At 35.2% G+C, this 15,669-nt stretch overlaps 1 pseudogene; it reads right to left on the reverse strand.

Annotated features, from left to right (window-relative positions):
- The window catches only part of LOC113631253 (peptidyl-prolyl cis-trans isomerase FKBP3 pseudogene), a 65,395-nt pseudogene extending 55,253 nt beyond the window's left edge, over window positions 1-10,142 (reverse strand).
- Window positions 10,143-15,669: the final 5,527 nt, after the last annotated feature.

Below are 15,669 nucleotides of genomic sequence, written 5' to 3' on the forward strand. Positions count from 1 at the left end.
GAAGGGAAGAAAAATGCCTATGCTTTCCATTGACAAGGCTCTTTTAAAAATCAGTAGAGATAAAATATTTAAAAACAAATCATATATTTTATTCCATCCATTTATTTTTAGTTTCTTGAATATATAGTGGAGATTAATTCTCCATAACTATGTGCATGCAGTTTTCTGTGTGTAAAAATCTATTCTCCTCTTTTATATGATGAATTCTAATTTTCTTTATAAAATACAGCACAGTGATCATCTTATCTAGGAAGAATTCATGGATCCCAACACTTGCTATATGCTCTACCATAGCCTTTCTTGTGCTGGATCAGAATTCTTGATTTGATTTTCAGTCTCCATTAAGATGATGCAAAATCCTTCATTGTGGGGATCAGAACCTATATAACCACTATATCTTCAACACATTGGTGTTCACTAAATATTTACTAGCTAAATAAACTTTGAATGATCTTTCAGACTTTACTCAATCTTCTATGAGTTGGGTGTAATAATCTCCTTGTTTGCAATTTCGTGAAAACTGTGGTCCAGTTTCATAAAATTGACATTAGTAGAACTTGAATCTGGGGTCTGATAGAGAGCCCAGTGCATATTTGTGATGACATCTTACCTCCAGAAAGCTTTTTTTTTTCTATTTTGTTCTACAGACACTTCACAAAATATTTCTCAGGAATGATGGTGACAAAAAGAAGCTGGGACAGAGGGTCGGCTTTGTAAAAAGGCATGCTTCACTTGGTAATTTATTTTTCTTAAATTTCTCTCTAATCCTGTTTGAATATGCTAATCTCCCTGGTTTCTTCATTAAGCCTGCTTTAGAATAGTTTTATATACCTCCCACGCTGGAGAGGTGACTAAACTTTAATGGTTGCCTTAGGTCCCCCTACATCAATTTATTCAAACACACAGAAATATGGGAATTAAATAGTCCATAAAGATAAAATACATTATTAAATGGCATTATTGTTATTCTCTCATCAAACAAGGAGATGAATAGCTGAATTACACACCATATGGTAATTGCTTGGAAGATAACCACAACTTACGGTCACGCCTTCAGAATCCAATGACATTGTTTGCTGCATTTCAGGTGCCAGTGTGGCAGAGGGCCAGCCCAGGAAAGATGAACTGGCAGAGAGAGAATGACAGACATTAGGCATAGTACTTTTCATGTCAAGCCTTTGGCATTCTCATTGTCAAAAAAAATCTGTTCTCAGAAATGACTTCCAAAATACGCAAGTTACACTATGAAGACATATGATGACTCCTGCCAACCAGGAATATGTTAATATGAGCCATCCTGGGAGATGCCAAATCATAGCCAAGGTAATAGGTGATTCCAGATGTCTGTCCAATCCCATTCCTACTGCACAAGGGAAGTTCAGAAATTTTAAAAAGGAAAGTTTATATAGAATTTTTTAATGGGCGATGACTTTCAGTATTCAATTTTGAAAGTGATAAGGAGCCACTTGAATCTTTATTTCAGCATGTACAACCTTCCATTTTCCGGATCTGTATTTAAATTATAGATTTGAATTATCTCCCTTCCCAGCAGTATGAGGGCGAACTTTACATTGAAGGTGAGATTCTTACTTTAGATGGTTTTAAAAATATTTTAGTTTGAATAGTATTACTCAGCTTACTAAATGTTATTTACATTATGTCATTTTATTGAATCTTCCTAAGATCATCATCAGGGAAATATCATTTTCTATTTTCTTTCCAGATAAAGCATCTCAAAGAAACAGAAATGACTTGTCCAAAGCCACTCAACTGGTTTTTAAGAGGAGTAGAACCCAAATTTTTTTCTTGTTTTCAAGTCAAATGATCTCAAGCAATTTTACCTGTGTTAATGGGTTATCATTCATTATAATTTTCTTCTGGGAGCCAGTGTAGTAGCTCCAAAATTGTTAGGTTTGGGAATCTAACAAATTATATGCTCTTTATGAATTATAAAATATATTTATCAACTCATGCCATAACTGCTTGATTGCTAGAAAATTAATGGTAAGAATGATTCTCCCATATCTCAAAAGTAAAAAGATTTAACTCTGCAGAAATGCCCAAAGTCATAAAACATGCCTATAACACAACTATTTCTCCAGCTGATATCTTTGACTCACTTCACAAACCTGCCTTAAAATAATCAGTAAATCAAACTCTATTCCCTACAGTGAGCTAGACTTTCAAGATGTAATAGAACCTTAAATGTAGGAATACTCTTGGAATTTTTTCAGAACTGTAGAAATTTCAATCTAAAAGCGCAGCTGAATATTAATGAAGCATTTTTATTTATCCAAACTTATCCTTGGAAAACACAAATTTGGAATGATCATTGTAATATCTCAGGCAGCAAAATTATATGTAAACTTTTGCTTCTTTCATAGCTTTTGTTGTGTTATATATACACACAGATTCACATGTGAATATGAATATATGAGATTAAAAACACATTTAGAGCTCTACTTGTATTTTATGAATCTTTCACTATATCCTGGCTATTAAAGCTTTCCTAATAAAAAAATAAATAAAAATAAAGAATCCCTATACTGAAGGCCTTTATTGACTTTCTATTGTGAACTTAACCCTGGCCTGGGATCTGTGGTGGTTAGAAAAATAATAAAAGATGCTTCTTAAGGACTGTATGCTTCAGCAGAGAATCAAGATATACATGTAAGAAACGCAACACGTGCTCAATAGGGCACTACAGGTGTTTTAATAATTAACACAGGATAGCAGATTCTGTTGTGAATGTGCACATGTACAAGCAGCTCCAGACAAATCACTGAGGCAAGACACAAATTGATCTCCAGCTGCCTGGCCTTTGGAGTTGCAGGAGTCATTTAGTGCCTATTTGCCCAGTGCACAGAGAATTCCAGAGTAACACTGGTCCAGGGTTTGTGCTCCTCCTTTGGGCTTTGCTATCGCTAAATTGTGTTCCCCCAACATACATATGTAGAAACTCTAACCCCCAATGTGGCTGTATTTGGAGATAGGGCCTCTTAGTTGGTAATTAAAGTTAAATAAAATCATCACAGTGGGGCCCTGCTTTGACAGGAATGGTGGCCTTCTAAGGAGAGATCTCTCTCTCTCTGCCAAGTGAGGACACAAAGAGAAGGTGGCAAAGCAGGAAAAGAGTGCTGCTCAGGACCTGAACCAGCCAGCACCTTGCTTGGACTCGCCAGCCTCCAGAACTGTGAGAAAAGAAATCTCTGTTGTTTAGCCTCTCAGTCTATGGCAGTTTGTTATGGTGACCCTAGCTGGCTAAAACAGGCTTTATCACTGAAGAGACCCTAAGGGCATGATCTGCTCTCTGACTATACTCCCCTTTGCGGACTCACTCTGACCATATTGATTATATGTGCCAGGCAGACACATGCTACAGGACACTGGGTTTGCCGTGTACCCCATAACCAGCACAGCTCACACCTCACTTTCTTCAAGCTATTTTGAAAATGGCACTTTCTTAGTGAAGACTTCACTGACCATTTTTGATTGCAACCCCCTTCAATACTCCTTATATATCTTCCCTGCTTTTCTCTTTTATATTTAATCCAATTTACATATTGTGTATTTTACTTGTTAATTGTGCTTATTTTTTTCTCTTTCCTCACTGGAAAGAAGTATCAAGATAGCAAAGATTATTGTTTTGTTAATTGCTATATCCTCAATACCCAGCACAATATTAAGTGTCCAATAAGTATAAATCGTGTTGAATATGTTATCATAGACCTTATAAACTTCAGAAGGGGTAAGAAGAGGTTAATAAAGTTTAGAAAACAATGGCAAAGAGGCCTATGGCAGGTTACAATATAGAGTTCATTCCCTGATTCAACAATGAACAAACCAGTCACTGGTAATGAAATTGAATTTGTAATTAAAAAACTCCTAGCAAACAATCAGTTCTTGAGCACACACTATATACCTGGTACTGGGATTAGTGACTTTTAGAAGCTTATAGTCACACAAGAGAGAGAGGAAAATAGAATGAAAAAGAGAAAGAACAGAAAAGTAATGAAACAAAAATAAATATGATAGATAATACTATTCCTTCTCATTTAATAGAGTTATAAAGTCAATCAAAAAATATTCCTTGCTATTATTGTTTTCTTTTTACAATTGTATTAAAGAATATATATTGTGTGTGAACAGAATGGCAGAAGTAAGGGAAAAGTAGAGAGGATGAAAAAAATTTATTTTTGGATCACCCACCAAGTTTAAATTTACTTTTTGATATGTATGCAAAACCATAGCTAAAATTTCAGTAAAAGATATTGGGGAAAAAGAGAGAGAAGTGGAAATTTTATATTATATAGATTAAGAAACAGTCGAAATGACTAGTCAAAATTAATATACAAAGGTCACAGAAATCAAGAGCATATTGAACATTTGGTATATCAAGTCAGTAACTGTTGTCTTCTCCAAATGCATCCCAGGAAAGACAACTTTCAGAGTAGAAATTAAGGATATGAAGAAGTACACATTCTCAGAAATTCATTTTATTCACTTTGGAGGAGATAAATTAGGATTAGCATAAAGAGATGTAGCATACCATATACTCTCCTTATCCTTGATATATATTTGCTGTTATTCTTTCAATCCTTGTCCTTCTGGGAATAGACAGCTTTATGCAGATATAGTAGGAAGAAAAGCTGCTTAATGGAGCACACTACAGCAAACATTATTGATCAATTTTGTTTTACTTGTAAGAATGACTGAATGTGCAAGTAATTGAGAGGTCATTTTGTAGCTTGAACATTTTATTTTCTAGAATGTTTGTTTTCTCAGAGAAAATTTATTTGAGAGAAAATAAAGAACAAGAGATGATGTATTGAACAGGAAAAAGCATACTATTTGACTTTTCTTGGTCACCCTCTTGATTTCATGGCACCATCTTGTATTATCAGTGGTGAAATTTTGCCAGCTCAAGGCTAAAGCAAATGTTCTCTTCCAGGGTCTCTCATTTTCCCTTCCTTCTTAAATCCTTTATTCAATTCCATCAAACCACTTGTTTCTGCCTCTACTAGTGCTTTGTGATTTCTTTCTCAAAATTTGTCTATTAAAAAATTTACTGTTTATTATTTGAGTTTGTGTGTAAATAATGGGCATCACTTAAAGTGTAGGCACTCTCTTCCTAAACCTTATTCACCAGCAAATACACATGCAACCATCCCCTAATTGTTATGTATTTTAAGAGAGGACACTAAAGAAAGTGAAAGAATGAGGCTCTGGTAGCATGGAAGTTGAGTAGGTAGAAAAGTAGCTCTTTCCTTCTGCAGATGTAGGGTTGGTGGAGATAGTGACTACTGCTGTTGAAGTGAAGTTGTGCAAGAATGAACTAAACCATTTAAAAATATAACCAGCCTGTCTCTTTCTTTAAGCTTTTAAAATCCCGATTGTTTTATCTTCATGCACAATACGTAGGTGATTGTTTGAAAACAGAAAAGAAAAAATTAACATTGAAACCATGTCTGACTGTAGATTGAGGCCAAATAGGTAACCATTATGAATGTGATTTAAAGGAATCTCACTCAAAAACATCTCCCCTGTCTCTTTACTAAATTATCTAGTATTGCTTTATAAGAAATATTTTCCTGCAATTTACAGGACTATTTCCAGAACTGAAAGTGAAACACAATAAACCCAATCAACAATTAACACTTAATGTGATTGGGATTCAGTTCTTTCCCATTATACCTACCTAATATCGGGCTCCTCAAAAGGGAAATCCACAGGTGAGATGTGACTTGAAGAGAGAAGATAATGAGAGGTTTAAGACAAGTGACAGCCTGGATTCAGTTTTACAATTCTGGGTATTTAGGAAAGTCATTGGGCCTCAGGAAAGAAGGGGCAAAAAGACAAAGATTCTAACAGAGAACAACTGGAAATGCTTTCAGAAACTGTTATTGTGTCTGAGCATATAAGAATTAAGGCATAGTTATTGGCCTCAAAGATTCTATTCATACAAAATGGCAAGTTCTTTGATACATATATGGACTGGTTACCATGAAAGCCCTAAACGTCCATGTCAGGAGATCAGGGTTCAAGTGTTGGCTCTGCTGTAGTAGCTGTGACTCTTTTGGCAAACCACACAACTTCTCTGAAGCTCAGTTTTTTCATCTAACAACATCTTACCATAGGGTCATGTGTATCATTTAAGTGATATCTATATTTTCGTAATCTGTAAAACAGTATGTAGTTGGAAGTTGTTGTCACAGAAAATAAGTATTGTCTACTTACTTCATCATCTGTTAACCCTGAAAACCCACCATCAGCATTATGTGTCCAGAGATAATACTGGATATCAATTATTTCCTTCAGATTAACAAAGTGAAGATAGGAGAAGAGAGAATCACTGTCATAAAGGTACAAAGGATTGAAATAGTTTTCCTGGATAGGGTTCCTCATCAGTGGAGACTTCCCTGGAGATTTAGAAATTACCAGGTCCTTAGACAGTGGGAAGGACTTCAATCTGCAGAAAGAAGGAATTGAGAATATTTTCATAAAAAGTAAAAGCATCTGGGTCTCTTTGAGGTTGGTATAGAGATTTGTATAAGAAGCATTTTGGAATATGTGAAGAGAAACAATGCTTCTCAGAAGGATTTGAATCCAACTTACAGATTTTAATTTTATTCTATAAGCAAGGAAATCCTTCTAACAAGAATAATGACATAAGGTACACATGCTTGAAACAGAGGTTAAAAAGAACCCAGGGATCCATTGTGGAAACTAGTGTAATTGTCCAAGGATGGGATAATAATAGTTCCAATTTTAATAGGGAGTGAGATCATGGGCAGTCAGGGCTATAGGCAGGGAATAGTTGCAATGAGAATGGAAGAGACTTGAATAGATATAAATAAAACTGAAAAAAAAAAAAACTGAGAGAGCTGAATGATGAAGGAATAGTAGTTACAGAATAAAACATATAGCAGTCTTGGTAGCCATGGTATCAGTTTTCTACTTCAAGTCTTCATTATGTAGATGATAATAATGAGGTTCAGAAACCTAAACAATTTGCCTGGGTAGCAGCACAACAATTTAAATAGGTTTTCTGCTTTTCAGTTTATGATTTTTCTATACTTCAACAACAACAACAACAAATTCAATCCTGGAATATCAGGAATAGAGAACCACTTTTAACTGAAATAGGGCCATACAAGGACAGCATTAATGAGTTTACATAACATGGGTCTATCTTGACGTGAAACAATATTTAAGTAGAAATTGCCCATAAGCAAAGCAAGCAGATAGAAATGAGAGATTAACACACAGTAGAGAATCTAAAAAAGAATATATATATATATTTTGAATCACTTTGCTGTTTACCTGAAACTAACACAACACTGCAAATCGACTATAGTTCAATTTTTTTAAAAAAATTACAAAAGAGAGATTAGCAATATGAATATGTATTTGAGGTTAATTTATGTTTTTAACGTTTCTATTGGAGTATAATTGCTTTACAATGGTGTGTTAGTTTCTGCTTTATAACGAAGTGAATCAGTTATGCATATACATATATCCCCATATCTCTTCCCTCTTGCATCTCCCTCCCTCCTACCCTCCCTATCCCACCTTTCTAGCTGGTCACAAAGCACTGAGCTGATCTCCCTGTGCTATATGATTCCTTCCCACTAGCTATCTATTTTACATTTCGTAGTGTATATATGTCCATATATACACTACCACTCTCTCACTTTGTCCCAGCTTACCCTTCCCCCTCCCCGTGTCCTCAAGTCCATTTTCTAGTGGGTCTGTGTCTTTATTCCCATCTTGCCCCTAGGTTCTTCATGTCCTTTTTTTTTTATTATTACATATATATGTGTTAGCATACAGTATTTGTTTTTCTCTTTCTGGCTTACTTCACTCCACATGACAGACTCTAGGTCCATCCACCTTACTACAAATAACTCAGTTTCATTCCTTTTTATGGCTGAATAATATTCCATTGTATATATGTGCCACATCTTCTTTATCCATTCATCTGTCAATGGACACATAGGTTGCTTCCATGTCCTGGCTATTGTAAATAGAGCTTCAGTGAACATTGTGGTACATGACCCTTTTTGAATTATGGTTTTCTCAGGGTATATGCTCAGCAATGAGATTGCTGGGTCATATGGTAGTTCTAATTTTAGTTTATTAAGGAACCTCCATACTGTTCTCCATAGTGGCTGTATCAGTTTACATTCCCATAAGGTTAATTTAGATAACCTTTGGATTCCAATCTTCAAATATTCTCACTGGTATTTTAGGAAAATATGAACTTGATCATGATAATGTAAGAGGAGGGTAGAGTATAATTGGCTGGAATGTTCTGCAATGCTGAAAACTATTCAGTGTCTTATCATTACTTGCAAGATGGGATCAAATTGGTTAAGATGACTTAAAAGGCTATCCATTATACAACCCCTTCTTATCACTCTAGGATTATCTCTTACCACTCTCTCATCCTCACTCCATGACCCAAACAGAGCAAATTCATATATGTGCCCAGTAAGGGTGGGTAAAAATATTTCTTGTAGATGCTGTCTGAGTTTTGACTGATATGTAGAGTGAGCTGAGAAAAGGGGTTGGGAGTGAGATGAAGACAAAGAGAAAGTATTCTATACAAAAGAAGGAGCAGAGACAAAAATCATGGGATATGAGACAGAACAGTGTTCAAGGAACTTCTAGAGACTCAGTATGACTACTAAGTGAAAGTAATGGGTGATGACAGGCAAAAGTAAGATCACAAAGGGCTTGGTACATCTTGAACCATTTTCAAATAATTATCTATGTGTCTTCCAAAGAAAACTGAACCCAACAGAGGTTATGTCATATGTTTCTTTGGGTTTGGTCCAAACCTAACATTTTGCTGCCCATTAAATATACTTACCAAACATTTACTGTCAATTTTGAAGAGAAAACATGGATTATTTGGAGGTTTCATAATTTATAATCCTTTTAATAATTTAAATAATCACATTTCAAAATACCATGATTTTGATGATTTGATAGTTTATTCTGTTTGGCGTTTGGTATGGACACCGTGTCTTCACCAATTATGTATCTCTTTTTCTAGGTTTTATGTTCTGTCCCTAAGAGACCAGCTTACATTGATCTCTACCATATTATTAAAGGATATTTTTATATTAATTTGGCTCAATGTAATTCAAAATTGTATTATAGGTGGTATTTATATGTTTTATCTCTTCACTAGGCTATGAGATTCTTGGAGTATTTCACTGTTTTTTTTTTTTTTTATGTTTTTTACATTCCAGATAATTGCACAGTGCCAGGAATACAGTAGGAATTAAATAAATGTGTATTGGATAAGAGAACTTAGGGAACTATGTGATCTCACCCTAGAATAGATGGCAGAGACAATAAGTGATGTATGAGAGGACCAAAGGATCAACTAATCAAAAATTAAAGAAATATTTATTGATGACATATGTTGTACTCAGTCTTGTACGTCACTAAGCCCATTAAGAAACAGCAACACAATATCAGAGACTTCTATTAGCTAACATTCAGAGAAAATTAAGAAAGAAATTTAGAAATATTGTGAGGGCACTGGGACAGATGTCAGTTACCATAAATTACAGTGGAAACTAAGTGAAAAAATTAGGTAATTATCAAACAGTGAAAACGTGAAGAAGAATAGAACTTGTTAGCCTGAGAAAGCAGTTGTACTCTTGGGATTTTTTTTTTTTTTTTTTTTTTGCGGTATGCGGGCCTCTCACTGTTGTGGCCTCTACCGTTGTAGAGCACAGGCTCCGGACACGCAGACTCAGCGGCCATGGCTCACGGGCCCAGCTGTTCCGCGGCATGTGGGATCTTCCCGGACCAGGGCACGAACCCTTGTCCCTTGCATCGGCAGGCAGATCCTCAACCACTGCACCACCAGGGAAGCCCATAGATGTATTTTTGATGTATTTGTGGGGAGGAAGGTGATCCCCACGTCTCACTTCTCCACCATCTTGAAGCTTCACCCATGAAGTTACTTTAATCAGTCTTTTTCTGGGACACTGTACGCCTCAGACCTTGGTCTTAACAGTTAATGGGCAAACACTATTGGGAACACGAGCAGATTTCAGGCCCTCACATTCCTTTACTCTTTGTTGTGCCAGCAGTGGCGGCGGCAACTGTGGTGGGACCATTGGTCCAGGGAGGTGAGCAGCGGCCTTCTCAAAATCCAAACTTTTAACCCTCTTTCAAATTCCAGTAAGTGAAGTCAGTCTTGGGCAAGCGTTTTGTCTTCAGTGTCCTTGCAGCTCAGGGTTCTATTCCCATACCTTTTGTTCTATTTTTATATTCCCAGAAACACTAGTTCTGTCTCCTGAGTGTTCAAGATATTTCGATGCCCATAATTTTCTCCCATAGATTCCATGTTCTTGAGTTTCTTGAATTTCTTCTTTTCTTTCAAAAATCTTGTTCCATCCACTTATTAATTTGGGGTTTTGTTTGATTCTTTTCTTATAAGTGACTGTTGCACATGTTGCAAGGTGACTAGCATCCTTAATGCCTGGACACTAAATACCAGCAAGCCTCAGACAATCCTCACAGTAGATATTTTGAAGTTGTCTACCCTTCCAACTTGAAATGCACGTGTGTTTTAAGAAGATGTAATGTTTAGGAGTTGAAGGTGGGGATTGGATAACTTTAATTAGCCTTTTTAAAATGCATAATTTTAAACTGGAATTGTAGACTTGCCTAAGTTTCTCAAAATAATAGTGTTTAAACTCAGTAGAATAGAGGGGGAAAATACAAATCTCAAATGTCTTTTTCAAGTATTACAGTTACAGTATATACTATTATTCCAAGCACTTATGCAACAGTTTTTAGATAATCCCAAGTACAAAATGGCCTTTTTGATAGGAGCAAAAGGCCAACTTCTTGAAGCATGGATGACAACTTGTGTATGCCAGCAAAATATGCTGGGCTTGCAAATATTATTCTTGCCTTCCTTTTTTTTTCCTTTTTCTTTTACATTTCCATTTATAAATATGTTTGGTAGAGAAAACCAAAGAGTGTTTCTTGGCCAAATTCCCATCTGTTTAGAAATATAACCAGTTCCCCAGGAGTTTAGTTGAGGTCAGTTAGGGTACTAGATTAGTTTAGTTAGTGATCTAAATAAATAAATACATTTATAAGTAAGTACATTCATTCAGCTTAATGTCCAATTCATTATACATCATGGTTATATGAACAGAAAAGTAATAATTTAAAGACTCCAGTATGTACCACTGGCCAAAATGGATAAAAGACTCAGCAGAAAAACAGATTTGCTATATCAGCAATATTTTATTTCCTCTCTCTGCAATGAAAACAGCTCAGTGCTAGTTTTTATAAAGTTAAAAAAAAGCTTTGAAAAATGTATTCCAACTTCAAGAATAAAGATTTAAAATATAGCCACACAGTAAATAGAAGTTAAATTATTTTTTACAACTAATAAAGAAACATATTCTAAAGGGTTAGTTAGTATTGAAAACATAAGAAGGTAGTAGAAAGGAAGGAAGATAATGAAAGGAAAGTAACTTTTTTAAATAGCAATCATAAAAAGAGTTGCTCAAACAGGTAAATACAATTGAAATTTGCCAATCTAAGTTTAGAAATTCATAGCAAAATTAATAATCAATTCATCACAAACCTCACTACCTTTTAAAGGTAGAACTTACTAGGCAGCTTTTAGTATTTTGTTACAGGACATGGAGACACTATTATAATTTTCCGTATTGTCCATTAATGCTCTTAGATGGTATTGAAGTAGGAACAACTGCTTTTCCTTTCATAGCTATATGTTTTGAACTTTGACTATTCTCTTGAATTTTGACTAATTCTTCCTTGACAACCGTTACTTCAAGATGCAATTTTTATGTTTACCTCTAGCAAAATCACTCTACGTATCATTTCTCCTACTGAATTTGTTACTTTGTTTTATGGACTAGAAAACTAGATTGCAATTTTTTTACATATGTGTGTAATATTAGGGTAGATACAGTACAATCTGTGAATCACATCATGGTCTGAAGTTAACCTACTGTGAATAAAATAAATGAGTGTGCAACTTTGTGATATTTATTTTGGGTGCTTATAGATTTTGGATTGCATTTCTGATTTTGAGAAACTGCAGTTTATCAGATAAGAGACCTTTGGAAGTGTGGGGAAGGGAAATTTTCCTTTCTAGTAAGAGCATACTAGATAATTCAGACCAATATTCCACCTGACTACAACTAGAAATACTGAACAAAATTTAAACATACTTGATACGTGTAGTGGTGTGTGTGTATGCATGTGTGTGTGTGTGTTTGCCTATGTGTGTGTAAAATGCAAAGCATGAAGAGCTAACAAAATTGTGAGAAATTCCCACCTGGGAATGAAGGAAGAGTGGAAGCAAATGAAGAATTTGTGTCTGTTTTTCCTGTAGGGAATTGTAGGTTCCAGAGATGGAACCTAGGAGATAGAGGAGCACTTTCAACAGCTAAGAGAAGCTAGGGATAGAAATATTGATATCTACGACACTCCAAAGAGGGTGTGATGCCCCGTCTTTTGGGATCCCACAGAAGAATACCATTGAAAAATAATTATGAACTTCAAAAGTAGAAAGGCACTTTTAAAGACTGCAGTTCAGTTTCATATACCTTTCCTTCTCAAATTGGACAAAGAAGACCTTGGATTTCTAGTAGACCCAGGTAACTAGCAGGAGGAAAAGTAAATAATTTTGGAGAAAAACATCATTCTATGTATTAATATATCTGTTAATGCTTTTACTAATGCCATCTCCAGCATACAGTTAACCACAGCAAGACTTATGTGGAGATTTAAAAATAAAATGTAAACATTTTATTCAGAAAAAAGCTTTCAAATGCTCTAGATTTGGCGTTATTAGTTGTGACCTTTAAAATATTTGTCACTACTCCAAGAAAGATGGAGAATATTTTTCAGAGAACTGGAAATCTAACAACTTTTATTAAATCCTAAAACTAAAATGTGCAATAATTGAAAACAGAAGCTCAGGGAATAATTTAACAAATTACATACAGCTGAAGAGATAATTAATGAACTAGAAAATAATACCTAAAATGAAGAATAGATTAAAAATAGATTAAAAATATAGTATAAAATGGACATAGAATGCAGCAAGAATGTTTTACTTTTTTGTACTTGGAGTCCTAGAAGAAGAGGAGTGAGAATGAAGCAAAAGTAACATAGCAATATATAAAAGTAATATAAGGATGAGATATAATGGCTCATAATTTCCAAAACTGAGAAAGACAGCAAGCCACACACACAAGAAGCCCTAAAAAGCTTAAGTAAGATGTAAATCCACATCTAAGCTCATTAGTATTAACTGGTATAAACTAAAAACAAATAGAAAATCTTAAAATCAACAGAAAAAAAAAAAATTTCCCAAACAGCATGTGACTTCAGCAAAGAAACAATATAGCCAAAATATATGAAATATCTGTAAAGCATTGAAAAAAGATAACTTCCAACCTAGAATCTAAATCCAGCAAAACTTATCCTTTCAGACTGAAGGAAAATTAAACATGGGAAAAAAAACTGAAAAGAAAAATTCTCAGAATTGTACTAAAGGAAGTAGAGTTTTCTTTAGGCGAAGAAAACTCATTCCAAATGGTGGCTGGAAATGCAACAGGAGCAAGGAAACTGATAAATTGTTCTAAATATTGTCTTAATAATACAAAAATCATAATTACTTTTTTTTTTTTGCGTTATGCAGGCCTCTCACTGTTGTGGCCTCTCCCATTGCAGAGCACAGGCTCCGGACGCTCAGGCTCAGCAGCCATGGCTCACGGGCCTAGCCCCTCCACGGCATTGTGGGATCTTCCCGGACTGGGGCACGAACCCGTGTCCCCTGCATCGGCAGGCAGACTCTCAACCACTGCGCCACGAGGGAAGCCCCATAATTACTTTTGAGTTAACATATAGTGAGAATTTAATTTCATGATCTACAGCAGTAGAACGTACATTTTTATGTGCACACAGAATTATTCTAAAATTAAAACATATGCTGGAAAATAAAATCAGTCCCGTCAACATAAAAATGATTGCAGTCATGCATAGTTCATTCTGTGACCACAGTGCAATTTAGCTAAAAACCAGTAATAAAAAGGAACTACAGGGCTTCCCTGGTGGCACAGTGGTTGAGAGTCCGCCTGCCGATGCAGGGGACACGGGTTCGTGCCCCGGTCTGGGAAGATCTCACATGCCGCAGAGCGGCTGGGCCCGTGAGCCATGGCCGCTGAGCCTGTGCGTCCGGAGCCTGTGCTCCGCAACGGGAGAAGCCACAGCAGTGAGAGGTCAGCGGACCACAAAAAAAAAAAAAAAAAAAAGGAACTACAGAATCACTCTATGTTTGGAAATTTAAAAATGTACTTCTTAATAGTCCCCAGTTCTATTGACGAATTCAAAATCAAAGTTAGAATATATTTGAATCTGAATGATAACGAAAATTCTACAACTCAAAAAGTGCAGCTAAAAATGTGCTTAGAGGGAAATTTATAGTCATAAGTATTGATATATAGCTATAGTCAATAATCTACAATACCTTTTTAACTCTTGGTTCACATATAGTTCACAATAGTTAGAACATGATTTTTAAAAGGTTAAACATATGACTCCAATACAAATATAGAGTGAATATATGTCAAAGATTCCTTAAGTTACTAGTAAGGGAACAAGTAAGTTGATAAAGCTTGTTACAAAAACATTTTAGAAATGGGATAGTATAGGTAATTTTAAAATAAATATTATAAATAAAATTAGTAGATTAAATACAAAATTGGTTAATTCCTACAAGGCAATAATCTGTGAATTTCTCTTTTCTATCAGACAGAATCTACTAGTAAATATATAACTTCAAAATGTTTGTGCTTTAAATGATAAAAAGCAAAGTTAAATTCAGGTGCAATTTCCTAAAGAATTAAATAATTTTTTATGTGAGTGTGACACCAGAATGACACTGAAAACACTAGGTCTTTTGTTTTTTGCCTTATATCCAACCTTTGGATGACTTTTCTTGACACAGCATTCAAAAATTTTAAAGTGCTGTGGCAGGTGCAACAAAGGAAGCGTAATCCCGCCTCCGAGCATTCTCAATGTAGTTTGTAAAGCAAGACAAGAATCAAGTACAGAACAACCCAAATAGCTGTAATTAATGCAATGAATATTTAATAGTTAAATACATTCTTCAGCTGCAGTGAAAAGAAGTAGAGGAACTCTAAGAGATGATCAATGAGAAAGAAAGTTTAATTCTTCACAATTCTACCTTGATGAATCAATGAGATCTCAAATCAAAGTGTCCAAAGCTAAAATCTTCTCTAACATTTCCACCATAGAGTCTGTCTCTTAGGGTTGAAACTCTTGAAAGTTATAGGTAGGGAAACTGTAGAATTAATTTTTATATTCCTAGCAAAGTTCCTGTATTAGAGCAGATACATCATGTATATTGACATAATTATTAATCTTTTACATCCGACCCTTTTGTATTCTTACCTCTTGATCTCCACACATCCTAAGTTTTACTAGCTAGTTCTCTCTTACTGTGGGTGAGGCACTCTTCTAGCCAATTTACCTGTCTTAGCTTGTCTGATCTTCCCAACAACCTTATAAGGTTGCCACTATTTTTCACTCTATATTACACATGACTAAGCTTAGGCTCAGTGT

Source organism: Aethalodelphis obliquidens, unplaced genomic scaffold (genome assembly GCF_003676395.1).
Source record: "Aethalodelphis obliquidens isolate GAN/ISIS:26980383/991018 unplaced genomic scaffold, ASM367639v1 scaffold32, whole genome shotgun sequence".
In the NCBI taxonomy this organism is placed as follows: domain Eukaryota; kingdom Metazoa; phylum Chordata; class Mammalia; order Artiodactyla; family Delphinidae; genus Aethalodelphis; species Aethalodelphis obliquidens.